The 12,512-nt window shown below is 42.6% G+C and overlaps 1 long non-coding RNA gene across 1 annotated transcript; it reads right to left on the reverse strand.

The window, feature by feature from the left end:
- Positions 1-446: 446 nt before the first annotated feature.
- On the reverse strand, positions 447-10,821 carry LOC112847825 (uncharacterized). The gene is made up of 3 exons (XR_003221625.1): positions 10,208-10,821; positions 3,051-3,645; positions 447-560 (listed from the first exon to the last, which is right to left on the reverse strand). It is a non-coding gene; the product is annotated as an uncharacterized LOC112847825 (long non-coding RNA).
- Between the last annotated feature and the right edge of the window lie 1,691 nt (positions 10,822-12,512).

A 12,512-nucleotide genomic window follows, 5' to 3' on the forward strand; every position in this document is an offset into this window, starting at 1 on the left:
ATTCCAGCCCTGAATGATCACGCTGATGTTTGCACAGAGCAGATAATTTAGTAAATGTTTTGGCACATTGGTAACAGTGAAACAGTTTATTAGTAACGTGGGATCGTTTGTGTTTGGAGTATGAACTGAGATTCCTGAAGCTCTTGTCACACTGGTCACAGCTGTAGTTTCCTTCCATGTGTGTACGTTCATGAAGACTACGAAGAGATGATTGTGAGAAGCTTTTGTCACAGTGTCTGCACTTGTATGGTTTCTCTCCTGTGTGGACTCGTTTGTGTGTTTTAAGCCCACTTGCAGTAATGAAAGATGACCCACACTGATCACAGACGTACTTTTAACCCCACTGGGAATCACTTCATGTGGTTTTAATCCACTTGATGTGGTGAAGCTTCTCGCACATTCTTTGCAGTAGTTCAGTTTGTCTCCAGCGTGTTTATGTTGATGTATTTTCAGGCTTTCTTGATAAATGAAAGATTTTCCACAAAGGTCACAGCACACTCTTTCCCACCACCACGGTGATGACAGGGTTGAGAACTGGATCCATCTGTGTCGCTCTGCTTCTAAACAAAGACACAAAGACAGTGTAAGTCAGTCCTTCAACATTTTTATCCTGAACGTCGCCTGAAATAAAGAGCATCTCTGCAGACGTCCAATTACATTTTCTCAGTTTACTGGGCTGTAATAACTACAATACTACCACCATAATACTACAGTAATAGTTGTTTCATGTTACAGCAACATCTGACTGACACTAAAGTACTTCTTTGCTAATATTTGCAGGGTACCAACACAGTGTTAAACTACTAATGTAACACTGCAGTAAAACTAATTTAATATGCATTAATAACACTGTAACTGTGCAGTTATAACATTCAGCTGACTGGGACACAAGAATAACACTACTACCCCCATGACACTGCAATTATAAAATTAAATTAGTATTTTTAACACTAATGTCTAAGAGTACTAAAGTTATAAATAATAAATAAATAATAAACAATAATAATAAAGCATTGATACTACTACTAGGAGTACTATCGGGCTTGGTTAGCCTGTGGGACTCCGGAGGCAGCCGACAGGTATCGACAGGCCAAGCGGAATGCGGCTCGGGCAGTGGCTGAAGCAAAAACTCGGGTGTGGGAGGAGTTCGGAGAGGCCATGGAAAAAGACTTTCGGACTGCCTCGAAGAGATTCTGGCAAACCGTCAGGCGTCTCGGGAGGGGAAAGCGGTGCTCTACCTGCACTGTGTATAGTGCTGGCGGAGCGCTACTGACGTCGACTGAGAAAATTGTCAGGCGGTGGAAGGAATACTTCGAGGACCTCCTTAATCCCACTGACACGTCTTCCGAGGAGGAAGCAGAGTCTGGGGATGAGGGGAATGACCCGCCAATTTCCGGGGGCGAGGTCACTGAGGCAGTTAAACAACTCCTTGGTGGCAGAGCCCCTGGTGTTGATGAGGTCCGCCCCGAGTTCCTGAAGGCTCTGGATGTTGTAGGGCTGTCCTGGTTGACACGCCTCTACAATGTTGCGTGGAGATCAGGGGCAGTACCCCTGGACTGGCAGACCGGGGTGGTGGTCCCCATCTTTAAGAAGGGAGACCGGAGGGTGTGTTCCAACTACAGGGGGATCACACTCCTCAGCCTCCCTGGGAAAGTCTATGCCAGGGTGCTGGAAAGGAGAGTTCGTCCGTTAGTCGAACCTCGGATACAGGAGGAACAATGTGGTTTTCATCCTGGTCGCGGAACACTGGACCAGCTCTTTATCCTCTCAAGGATACTTGAGGGTGCATGGGAGTTTGCCCAACCAGTCTGCATGTGTTTTGTGGACTTGGAGAAGGCATTCGACCGTGTCCCTCGGGGTGTCCTGTGGGAGGTGTTGCGGGAGTATGGGGTGTCTGGCCCATTGCTACGGGCCATTCGATCCCTATACAACCGTTGCAAGAGTTTGGTTTGCAATAAGTCGGACTCGTTTCCGGTGGGTGATGGGCTCCGCCAGGGCTGCCCTTTGTCACCGGTTCTGTTCATAATTTTTATGGACAGGATTTCTAGGCGCAGCCAAGTGGCGGAGGGCTTTCACTTCGGTGGCCTCAGAATCTCATCTCTGCTTTTTGCGGATGATGTGGTTCTGTTGGCTTCATCGGGTGAAGGCCTCCAACTCGCACTGGAGCGGTTCGCAGCCGAGTGTGAAGCAGCAGGAATGAGGATCAGCACCTCCAAATCTGAGGCCATGGTTCTCAGCCGGAAAAGGGTGGAGTGCCCACTCCGGGTCGGGGATGAGTTCCTGCCCCAAGTGGAGGAGTTCAAGTATCTCGGGGTCTTGTTCGCGAGTGATGGGAGAAGGGAGCCGGATATCGACAGACGGATTGGTGCTGCGGCTGCAGTGATGCGGACGCTGCACCGGTCCGTCGTGGTGAAGAGGGAGCTGAGTGTAAAAGCGAAGCTCTCAATTTACTGGTCGATCTACGTCCCTACCCTCACCTATGGCCACGAGCTGTGGGTAGTGACCGAAAGAACGAGATCGCGGATACAAGCGGCAGAAATGAGCTTCCTCCGAAGGGTGGCTGGCCTCTCCCTTAGAGATAGGGTGAGAAGTTCGGCCATCCGGGAGGGGCTCAGAGTAGAGCCGCTGCTCCTCCGCATCGAAAGGAGCCAGTTGAGGTGGTTCGGGCATCTGACAAGGATGCCTCCTGGGCGCCTCCTGGGTGAGGTGTTCCGGGCATGTCCCACCGGGAGGAGGCCCCGGGGCAGACCCAGGACACGCTGGAGAGATTATATCTCTCGGCTGGCCTGGGAACGCCTTGGTATTCCCCCGGATAAGCTGGAGGAGGTGGCTGGGGAGAGGGAGGTCTGGGCTTCTCTGCTTAGGCTGCTGCCCCCGCGACCCGGCCTCGGATAAAGCGGATGAAGATGGATGGATGGATGATACTACTGCTACAATACTACAATACCATTATTATAGCTGCTTTTCCATGCAGTAGAATTGCTAACATGCTAACACTGTTTAATGAGGAGAGTTGTTCCAAACAGTCAGATAAAAATATAAATCCATACCTCACAGTAACTGCACTTGGAGAGTCTCTTTCTGGTGTGGATCTGTTGGTGTCGTCTCAGGTAATGTGGAGATTTAAAAGTCTTCTCACACAGGTCACATTTATAAGGTCTCTCCTCAGTGTGGGTAAACATGTGGCGTTGTAACTGCGTGTTGGTTAAACTGTTTGCCACACTGATCACAGCTGTACACATCATGTCCGGTGTGAATGCGTAGGTGTATATTTCGGTTCTGTTTCAGGCTGAAAGTTTTTCCACAAATGTCACAGCTGTATGCCTTAATTCCAGAGTGACTAACTAGATGCTTCTGTAAGCTGCTACTGTGAGTAAAAGCTCTGCCACACTGATCACAGCTATACGCTTTAACTCCACTGTGGATGACCTGGTGTGTTTTTAGAGCAACCTTCCAGGAAAAAGACTTTCCGCACAAGTCACAGCTGAACGGTCTCTCTCCAGTGTGGATGACCTGATGCTGTATTAGTGAATTCTTCCCAATAAAACCCATCCCACACTCATCACAGGTGTGTTTTTTCTCTCCATTTCTTCTGTTAGGTTTGTCGGCCTCCTGAGAGCGCTGACTTTTCGCTCCATGTTGGTCCTGCAGTGACAGAGATACAAACAGAGGCAGTGAGTGAAATGCAGTCGTGGAACAAACTGAACCTTCAAACTTCCTCCATTAACACTAGTTTTAAACCTGAAGGTGGAGTGTGGCACCAAACACCTTAAAGGTCTCTTATCCCCACCTGCTGGTAGTAGAAACACATTACATCCAACCTGGTGTTAAAAATAACTAGAAAAATTTGCATTTCCTGCGAAAATGCTGTGTGGATGCCTTAACGCTGAAGCTGTCTGCTGAAAAGCTGAAAAAGATGAAAAGTTGCAAAAAGTTGTATGGTGGTGAAAAAAAAATGTTGCTCTGAGCAGGATTCGAACCTGGCCCTACCAGGCTCAAAGCAGCTACTCATCTCACTGACCCAAACACATTCTCACAGAGAAGAGGTGGACAGACTGACAATTCTGCTGAAATTAGCAGAAGCTGCTTAGAATTGTGCTGATAAGAGGTGAAAAGGCTGAAAATTTTGCAGAAAAGAGGTGAATCAGCAGAATTTCTGCAGAAAAGAGGCAAAGGAGCAGAAACTTGCGCTGAAAAGAGATGAATCAGCAGAGTTTCTGCTGAAAAGATTTTTTTTTTTCTGAAAACAGCCCCAAAAAATGGAATTTGTGCTGAAAAGGGGTGAAAAAAATGAAAATTTTGCTGAAAAGGGGTGAAGAAGCTAAAGTATACCAAATCAAAGTATTTGTGCCAAAACATAGTGTTTCTGCCATATTGTGGTATTTGTGCCACAAAAGTTACTACATTACAACATGAATACGGATTAAAGATGAAAGAAACTGGCAACAAATTCCTCCACTACAAACCAGTCTGATACCACTTCTTTGCAGTGTTCACGTTTACTAAGGCACTACCCAAAAGGCGCCACAAGAGGGCACTCCAACACAAGAGATGAGGTGAATGAGCAGAATTTCTGCTGAAAAGAGGCAGAAGGTTCTGTATGTAGAAAAAGAAACACTGTTGAACCATGTGTGAAATAAATAAAGAAATGAAATGAAAGAACAACCTGGTTCTGCTCAAATTCACCAATCAGAGGTACTGCCTCAGTCTGCTTCATCAGGCTGTGTACTTGTTTCTGCCATGGAGCGTTAACAAGAATCTGAGGTCCATATTAGAAAAGCTGCTAAAATCATAAAACTTTGCAGAATTGTGATAAATTAGCAATATAAATTACAGGTCTGTGATAGTGTCTAAATTTGTAGTGAAAAAAAAAAAAACGTGGACCAAGGTGGGATTGAACCCACGACCTTTGAGCTGCAGAGCCGTGTCATTACTGATTGCGCCACCTGGAAAGGGGGCGGCGGTCTGAAAGACAGATACTTGGGCAGTCAGAAAATAGATTGCGGTGAGAGGCGAAAAACGCCGTTTTTTGGTGTTACAAAACGTCGTGTAACTCAAAAACTAGGAGGGCTAGCAGCATAATTCTTGTACTGGGTGAATCAGCGGACTTTGGTGTACTTTCACTGCGATTTTCATAGCTCTTTGTGACTCCATCGCGGAGATTTGACGAGAGAAGAAACGGCTTTATTTTCGGAGTTTGAAGACTGAGAGAAGGACAGATTTCCACCCCTCAAACTAACGTAATTCATTGCTCAACGGTAAGATAATTGTAAAAAGTGCTTCCACTGTGAGTGTCAGCAGTGTCTGAAGATATATTGGCACAAGCCTCATGTCCTGACTTTGCTTTGTTAAAGAGATATGGCGATTTGAAAATGCCTCCCGTTTCAGAATTTCAGCTCTGAATTTCAAAACCTCCCCATAGACTTTGAATGGGGAGTTGTCAGACCTTGTGTCACTCCGAGGCAAATTGCGAAAAAACGGTAAATCTCACAATAAAGATAGTGACATTGTCTGAAAGCCAGCAAAAATACCTACGTTTTGATGTATAATTTGTGGGGGTTGAGTGGAAATTGAGCGAATAGCAAGAAGTTGTTTAGACATGAAGAGAAAATTCAGAACGGACCAGCACTCACTCTGACTTAATTGCATAGCAACCATAGCAACGCATGTATTTTCTGAAAAATCACAATTTTGCAACTGAAAACTTAAAGAGAGATAGGATTAAAACGGTAGAAGATCTGAAAAAGCTGAATCAGACAGGAATAGCCCAATAATCTGAGAACATTTTAAAGTTTGAATGGAGTTTCTAGGTGAAAGCATGAGGAAGTAGTTAAGTTTCAAAGACAAGCAAGTTTTAGCAAAATTGTGGAAGTTTTCCATTCATTTCAATGGGACAAATTAAAGGAAAAAAGTGTAATATTTTAAAAAGTATAATAGTAATAAACACCAAAAGTCATAGCTGGAATTAGCAGAAAGGGCAGAACAGTTTAGAGTTTGAACTGAGAAAATCGGCTGAAAACTGGAGGAGTAGTTAAGTGCCGAAAAACGTACGGAAGCAACAGGAACTAGAAAAATTTGCATTTCCTGCGAAAATGCTGTGTGGATGCCTTAACACTGAAGCTGTCTGCTGAAAAGCTGAAAAAGATGAAAAGTTGCAAAAAGTTGTATGGTGGTGAAAAAAAAATGTTGCCCTGAGCAGGATTCGAACCTGGACCTCTTAATCTCAAGGCGGCTACTTATCTCACTGAGCCAAACTTATTCTCCCAATGAAGAGGCTGAGAGACTGACACTTTTGCTGAAATGAGCAGAAGCTGCTGAGAATTGTGCTGATAAGAGGTGGAAAGGCTGAAAATTTTGCAGAAAAGAGGTGAATCAGCAGAATTTCTGCTGAAAAGATGTTTTTGCTGAAAATAGCTGAAAAAGCTGGGATTTGTGCTGAAAATTTTTTTTTGCCATGAGCAGGATTCGAACCTGGCCCTCCTGGTCTCAAGGCAGCTACTTATCTCACTGAGCCAAACTCACTCTTGCAAAGAATAGGTGGAGAGACTCACAATTCTGCTGAAATGAGCAGAAGCTGCTCAAACTTCTGCAGAAAAGAGGTAAAGAAGCAGAAAGTTGCCCTGAAAAGACATGAATCAGCAGAATTTCTGCTCAAAAGAGGTTTTTTCTGAAAACAGCTGAGATTTGTGCTTATAAGAGGTGAAAAGGCTGAAAATTTTGCAGAACAGGTGAATAAGCAGAATTTCGGCTGAAAAGAGGTGAAAATTGTGAAAATTCTGCTGAGAAGAGGTCAATGAGCAGAATTTCTGCAGAAAAGAAGGAAAGAAGCAGAATGTTGCCCTGAAAAGAGGTGAATGAGCAGAATTTTTGCGGAAAAGAGTTTTTTTCTGAAAACAGCAGAAAAAACTGAAAATTTTGCTGAAAGGGGGTGAAGATGCTTAAATTTGTGTTGAAAAGAGTTAAAAAAGTTTAACTGTGAACTGAAAAAAAATTGTTGGCATAAGCGGGATTTGAACCCGGGCCTCCCAGTCTGAGAACGGCTGCTCATCTCACTGAGCTAAAACACAGCTCAAACCGGCAAGGAAAACTAGTGATCCCACGGATAATGTGGCAGAAATGGGCAAAAAATATTGCATAAAAAATTCAATATCTCAAAAAGTATAGAAGTTATGAGCACCAAAAGTCATAGCACCCATTAGCAGAAAAAGCAGAATTTTTTAAAGTTTGAACGGTGACAATCAGGTGAAAACTGAGGGAGTAGTTAACGTCCAAAAAACGTACGGAAGCAACTTGAAAAAGAAAAATAAAGAATAAAGAGAAACAGGAACTCAATAGTGTGGAAGCCCTTTAGGGCATCCACACAATTCATGTCTGTTTAAACACTCTAAAATAATTTTTCCTTGTTTTCCTTACTTTTACTCCCCACATTAAAAAAAAGACTTTCTACTCATTACATTTTCAAAACAGACTTTTTACTTTTGGTTGGAGGAATTTGAAGGGAGTTATTTCATCACTAAGGGCATCAAACATTAAACCGATTTGAGCCTGAAAAGTAACACATGAAAGACAATCCTGATCGTGTACTAATCACCAGGGTATGAAACATAAAAAGAGATGAAAGAGGCAAAACTGTGAGTCATAGTAAGGAGTTAAAGTGAGACGATGTTCTTCTTTCTTTTTTGCACAGCACCTGAACAAACCGGTAATTTCAAATGCAGCGTTTCTGTCAACAAACATCAGCAAACATACAAACTGTTTGTGTGCAGTTTGTCTCACAATGTGTTGCTGGCTAAAGGTCCAGCTGCTTTACATCACAGGGAGAGAAAAGAAAGAGAGCTAACTTCACTCAGAGATGGAGAAAGATAAGACACACAGGACAGGAGAGGAAGAAGAGAGGTTAGATTTAAAGGGAAGGACTGCTCAGTGGGATTTGATCAACTGCAGATTAAAGCTTACATGCAAGTCCTCATGTGTTGAAGTCAGATATTGGGTCTGTACATGTGACATTATGTTTTTTCAGATTGTGAAACTTGCTGCAAAACAATCAGAGGCAGATTAACTGTGTTATTTAAAGGCTGCATGAAGATCCTCTGCAGGTTAGTGCAGGATAAACAGGTTAGTTTGCTGAACTGTGATGGATTTAAAGTAAAGAACAGTGTGTGACTGGTGCACAGTGACTGTGGTGCTCATGTCAGAGTTAGATTACATCAAGTGTAGCAGAGATTCATTTAAACTGAAGCTCATGATGCTGACATTCATTCACTGAGTTCCACCTTCATACCAACAGTATAGTGTCTAATATAAAGACAGTGTACTGTCAGTGTAGAGGATGGAAATCAGCCAGGACAGCTCATGAAACATCTGCTGACATCTGGTTGAATTCAGTTGTGTACATCCACAGAGAGCAGCAGGTCAGCTGATCACAGCCTGTACTTTAAGAAAATCTACTGGAGCTCTCAATAGAAATTATTGTGAGCTGTGATTCTTTTCCCCACGCTGAGCCACTACAGCTGATTTTAGGGTTCCCACCTGCTCAATCCCACTTTAACCTCTTCCCTGCTCATGTTCCTGTTTAGAGGCAAAGTCACCCTCTACAGTGTAGGCAACAGAAAATACACATATGTTTTATTTTCCTTCATTTTCTACTTAACTGATTCAAACTGAGTACCTTTATTACAAATAAATAGTTTGTATTTAATCTACTAATCTTATTTTATTATTACATTAATAAAGCACAAGTTTCAATTAGCTTTGGATAAAAACTGGTGGTAAAAATGTTCATCAAGGAGCTACTTTTACTTTTTTACTATGATTACATTTCAGAGCCTGTACTCTTTCACTTTAGCTTGAGTAAAGAAGGTGAATGAATACTTTCACTGAAGTATTTATAACACTAGTATCTGTACTTCTACTTAAGTATAGAGTAAATGTACTTTTGCCTCCTCTGATAATTTCTATAATATTATTTATATCAGTGATGGCCAAATGAAGCTTTCTGAAACACTGAAGCTTGTATTGAAAAAGGTTCATTACTCAAAGCTTTTCAACACAGTCCTCTTTGGTGACATCTGCTGGCCAAAAATATGAAGAGCAGCTTGAATCTACCAACTGTCTGCCATCTATAATCCAGTTTTGAGTTCCCTCCCCAGACGCCTTAACGCCCACTCACATCCTGGGCCATCTGACCTCAGGAATTCACATGACAAGGTGGGGCCAGGTTTCACAATGGGCTCACCCGAAACCCTGGCTGATTAGGTCCCACACCCGTTTTCACACCTTGGCGCATGTGATTAGAGGATCACCAGGGGGTCCTTTGTCCCTCCTTGGGGGGATATTCCCACTGGGTTTAAATCTGGGACTCTCGGCCATTTGACCTTAGAACTGAAGAAGCTTCTCGGATGAGAGGTGAAACGTCTTCAAGCAACTTAAAGAAGTCCAGACGCTTTTTTCTTTGCAAACTCCTTTGACTACAATGACCTGGATGACTGGGAATCTTCACAGACAGGTTGAATCTACAAATTATAATAGAGAGCTTCATTATAATTGCCCACTCTACAGAGCTCAGCTGACAGCTTCTGTTTAATATCAGGCTGCTGTTGTGGTGCTTTGAACGTGTATTTTTTGGGGTGATGAAAAAACTGTTAGGTTTAATGTATGTGTTACAGGTTGCCATTTAAAAAGCTAGAATGCTTCTGTTTGCTATCTGGGTAAACTACGCATATGACTACGTGCATGACGTTGATAAGGGGAACAAGCAGCCTTGAGAAGAACAGATTCTACCAACAACAATCTGGGAGAGCTGCACTCCCATCATAAAACCACACACAATGTATAATCATGCTTCCACAGCACAATCAAGCGTGCACAGTACAATCACTTTGTAACCAGTTATAGTAGTTTTTCATAGATAATACAGCAACAAGCTTTATGAATATTCATGTGTGTAACCAATAAAAACAACCTGCAGGGGGAAAGCAAGTTGAAGTGGGTTGGAGACAACTGCTTCCCCTCGCGAGTGAAAACTTTATTTATTTACTTTATTTAAACATGTGCTGTGGTCTCTCGTTGTGTGTGACTTCTTAGTGTTTGTAAACAATTTAAAAATACATAGTATACAATAATATGCAACACAGTCATATAACAGGTTGGGAGTATGAGAGTTTTAGACGTGACTGATTATTTGGTGAAACTGTGATATTTTCCTCACCTTCTGTGTTGAGCTCATTGTTTCCTCTGTAGTGACTCAGCTGAGTCCAGATGGCTGAAAATTAGGGCTGGGCCATATTATACCGTTCACGATAATACCGGTAGAAATCTAGGCAACGATAAGAAAATGACATATCGCAATAGAATATGGGTAAAACACGCATGCGCAGTGCTGAAAAAGCGGAGAATGCACGGTAACGGAGAATGTGAATGGGGAAAGTAGATTGTTGAGTGAAAAGGATGAGCCAGAATTGTTTTGTAAAAATGGTGCAGCTTAACTGGTTTGGTGTTTGTCCGTCAGATACACAAAAGAGCACTTTTTTTTGTAGAACATGCAAGCGGGCCGTCGTAATTGCCGTATTTGTCGGACTAAGGTGCTTGTAAATCTGGGAGTAATCTGGGTCCTAAACTCCGTCACTTAAAGTCCCGAAGTCAAAAGAACATCACTGAGAGTTTAAAACTGTCTAAATTCTTTCACCTTTAATGAAATGATCAGCATTGCTACTTTACCAGGTGTAACTATTTAGTTTAACGTCCACGCATCCATGAAAACAGAATTCATTACATTTAACGGAGTTAGAAGTTAGCAGGAAGTTAGCGGAAGTTAGCTCGCTAGTTTCGCTAGTTACCTAAACATGATATAGCATGTTCTGACTGAGAAATTTCTGAAAAAATTCAAACGTACAGCTCTGCTGTCACTTCCAACATAAATGGAGACGGAAACTAAACAGCAGTGACGTTTGTAGGGTTACTGAAGTTGGGCTAGCTGGTATATAATGATGTGCTACGTGATCGCTAGCGACACAGCTGTGTTAGCATAACATAAACAGTGAAGCTGGAGGATGAACGCTAACTTCCACTCCATCCACTCGATAAAAGTTAATGTGGAGGTTCCTGATGGTTAGAGACAAATGCAGTCGCATAGCAGGATGCTGTAAACAGACCAAACTTCAGTCAGGAGAACAACCGAGATAATCCATCCACAATAGAAGGTTAGTCATTAATATACTGCAACAACATGGGAATAGAGCAGCTGTGATAGAATACAGCATTAATGAATCAATGGTACAGAAGTGGAGGAAGCAAGAAGAATGAGTTGAATAAAGTTTGATTTATCTGACTGCTTTGTTTCGCTTAATGTGTCTTATAATCCCGTGCACCTTATGGTCCGAGAAATACGTATTTCACTTTTTTATTTGGCACACTGCAGTATAATGTTGCAAATCACCTCTTTTTAACTTCAGTGGATATTATACATGGTTATGCTCAGGATATGTCAGCCCATTTCTACTGGAAATGCCTTTTGGTTAAACTTTCAGCAAGGAATTTGCATTTGCATTGTTAAATGTTTATATAGCTTTAATGCCTATAAAAACAGCTACTTGTTTAAGTAAAACGAATGGATCGGGGGGGGTTGCGCTAGTAAAGTTGTGGAGTTGTATTTTGTCTCGCAGAAATTATATCGTCAGTTATATCGTTATCGCAAATTTTCAAATATATATCGTGATATATATTTTTGGCCATATCGCCCTGCCCTACTGAAAATGTTCCTCTGCTGCTCCGTCAGACTCTTCTCCTCCTGCTGATCAGCTGGGACACAAAACAGATCTTTGTTAGGCTCCACACTGCACTGAAGAGTCAAAGTGTCTCATATGTTCATCTGACAACACAAAGTACAAATTTCACTCTGATTGCTTGTAGAAATCTTGTGAGACGTGTTGTGCTGCAAAGTGAGGGAACTCTCTCACTCAATTATACTTCAGGAGGAACTTTGTGACATTGGCTCTAATATTCTAAGCAGCCCTTTACTATGACAGGGCCAGAAAGTCAGATTTGAAGGTTTGGGAGAAGGACCATGTTAAAGGTGGATTGGGGTTTATACACTTTGTTATGATACAGGTAAGGCTGTAAGAGCCTGAGAAGGTGTCCTGAATGAAGCTCTAAAACCAGTTTTCAGCTAACGACTCTGCTTCAGTCTGGAAAACAGCAACTACAAGTTTAAAGACTCCATCAACAATTCACACCCAGCAACAGCCTGAACAGCTCCTCCTGTGGTTTCCACAAGCAGGGACAGACCTGTTACTCCCCCACCCCACACTTTCAACTCCTTCAGCCCCCCAGTCCCACCACCTCCACTATTCCTACAAGTTGGACTCTGTGCAGCCATTCCCCAACTCTCTGTGAACGGTACTGTCCCGATTCTTTGATGTTGGGCTGAGAACAACAAAACATTACTCAGATCTTGTCCAGTCAACAACAATTATTTATTAAGCACATATGTGGGAGATGTACACGACACCACCCTC

This window comes from Oreochromis niloticus, linkage group LG9 (assembly GCF_001858045.2).
Source record: "Oreochromis niloticus isolate F11D_XX linkage group LG9, O_niloticus_UMD_NMBU, whole genome shotgun sequence".
Classification (NCBI taxonomy): Eukaryota; Metazoa; Chordata; class Actinopteri; order Cichliformes; family Cichlidae; genus Oreochromis; species Oreochromis niloticus.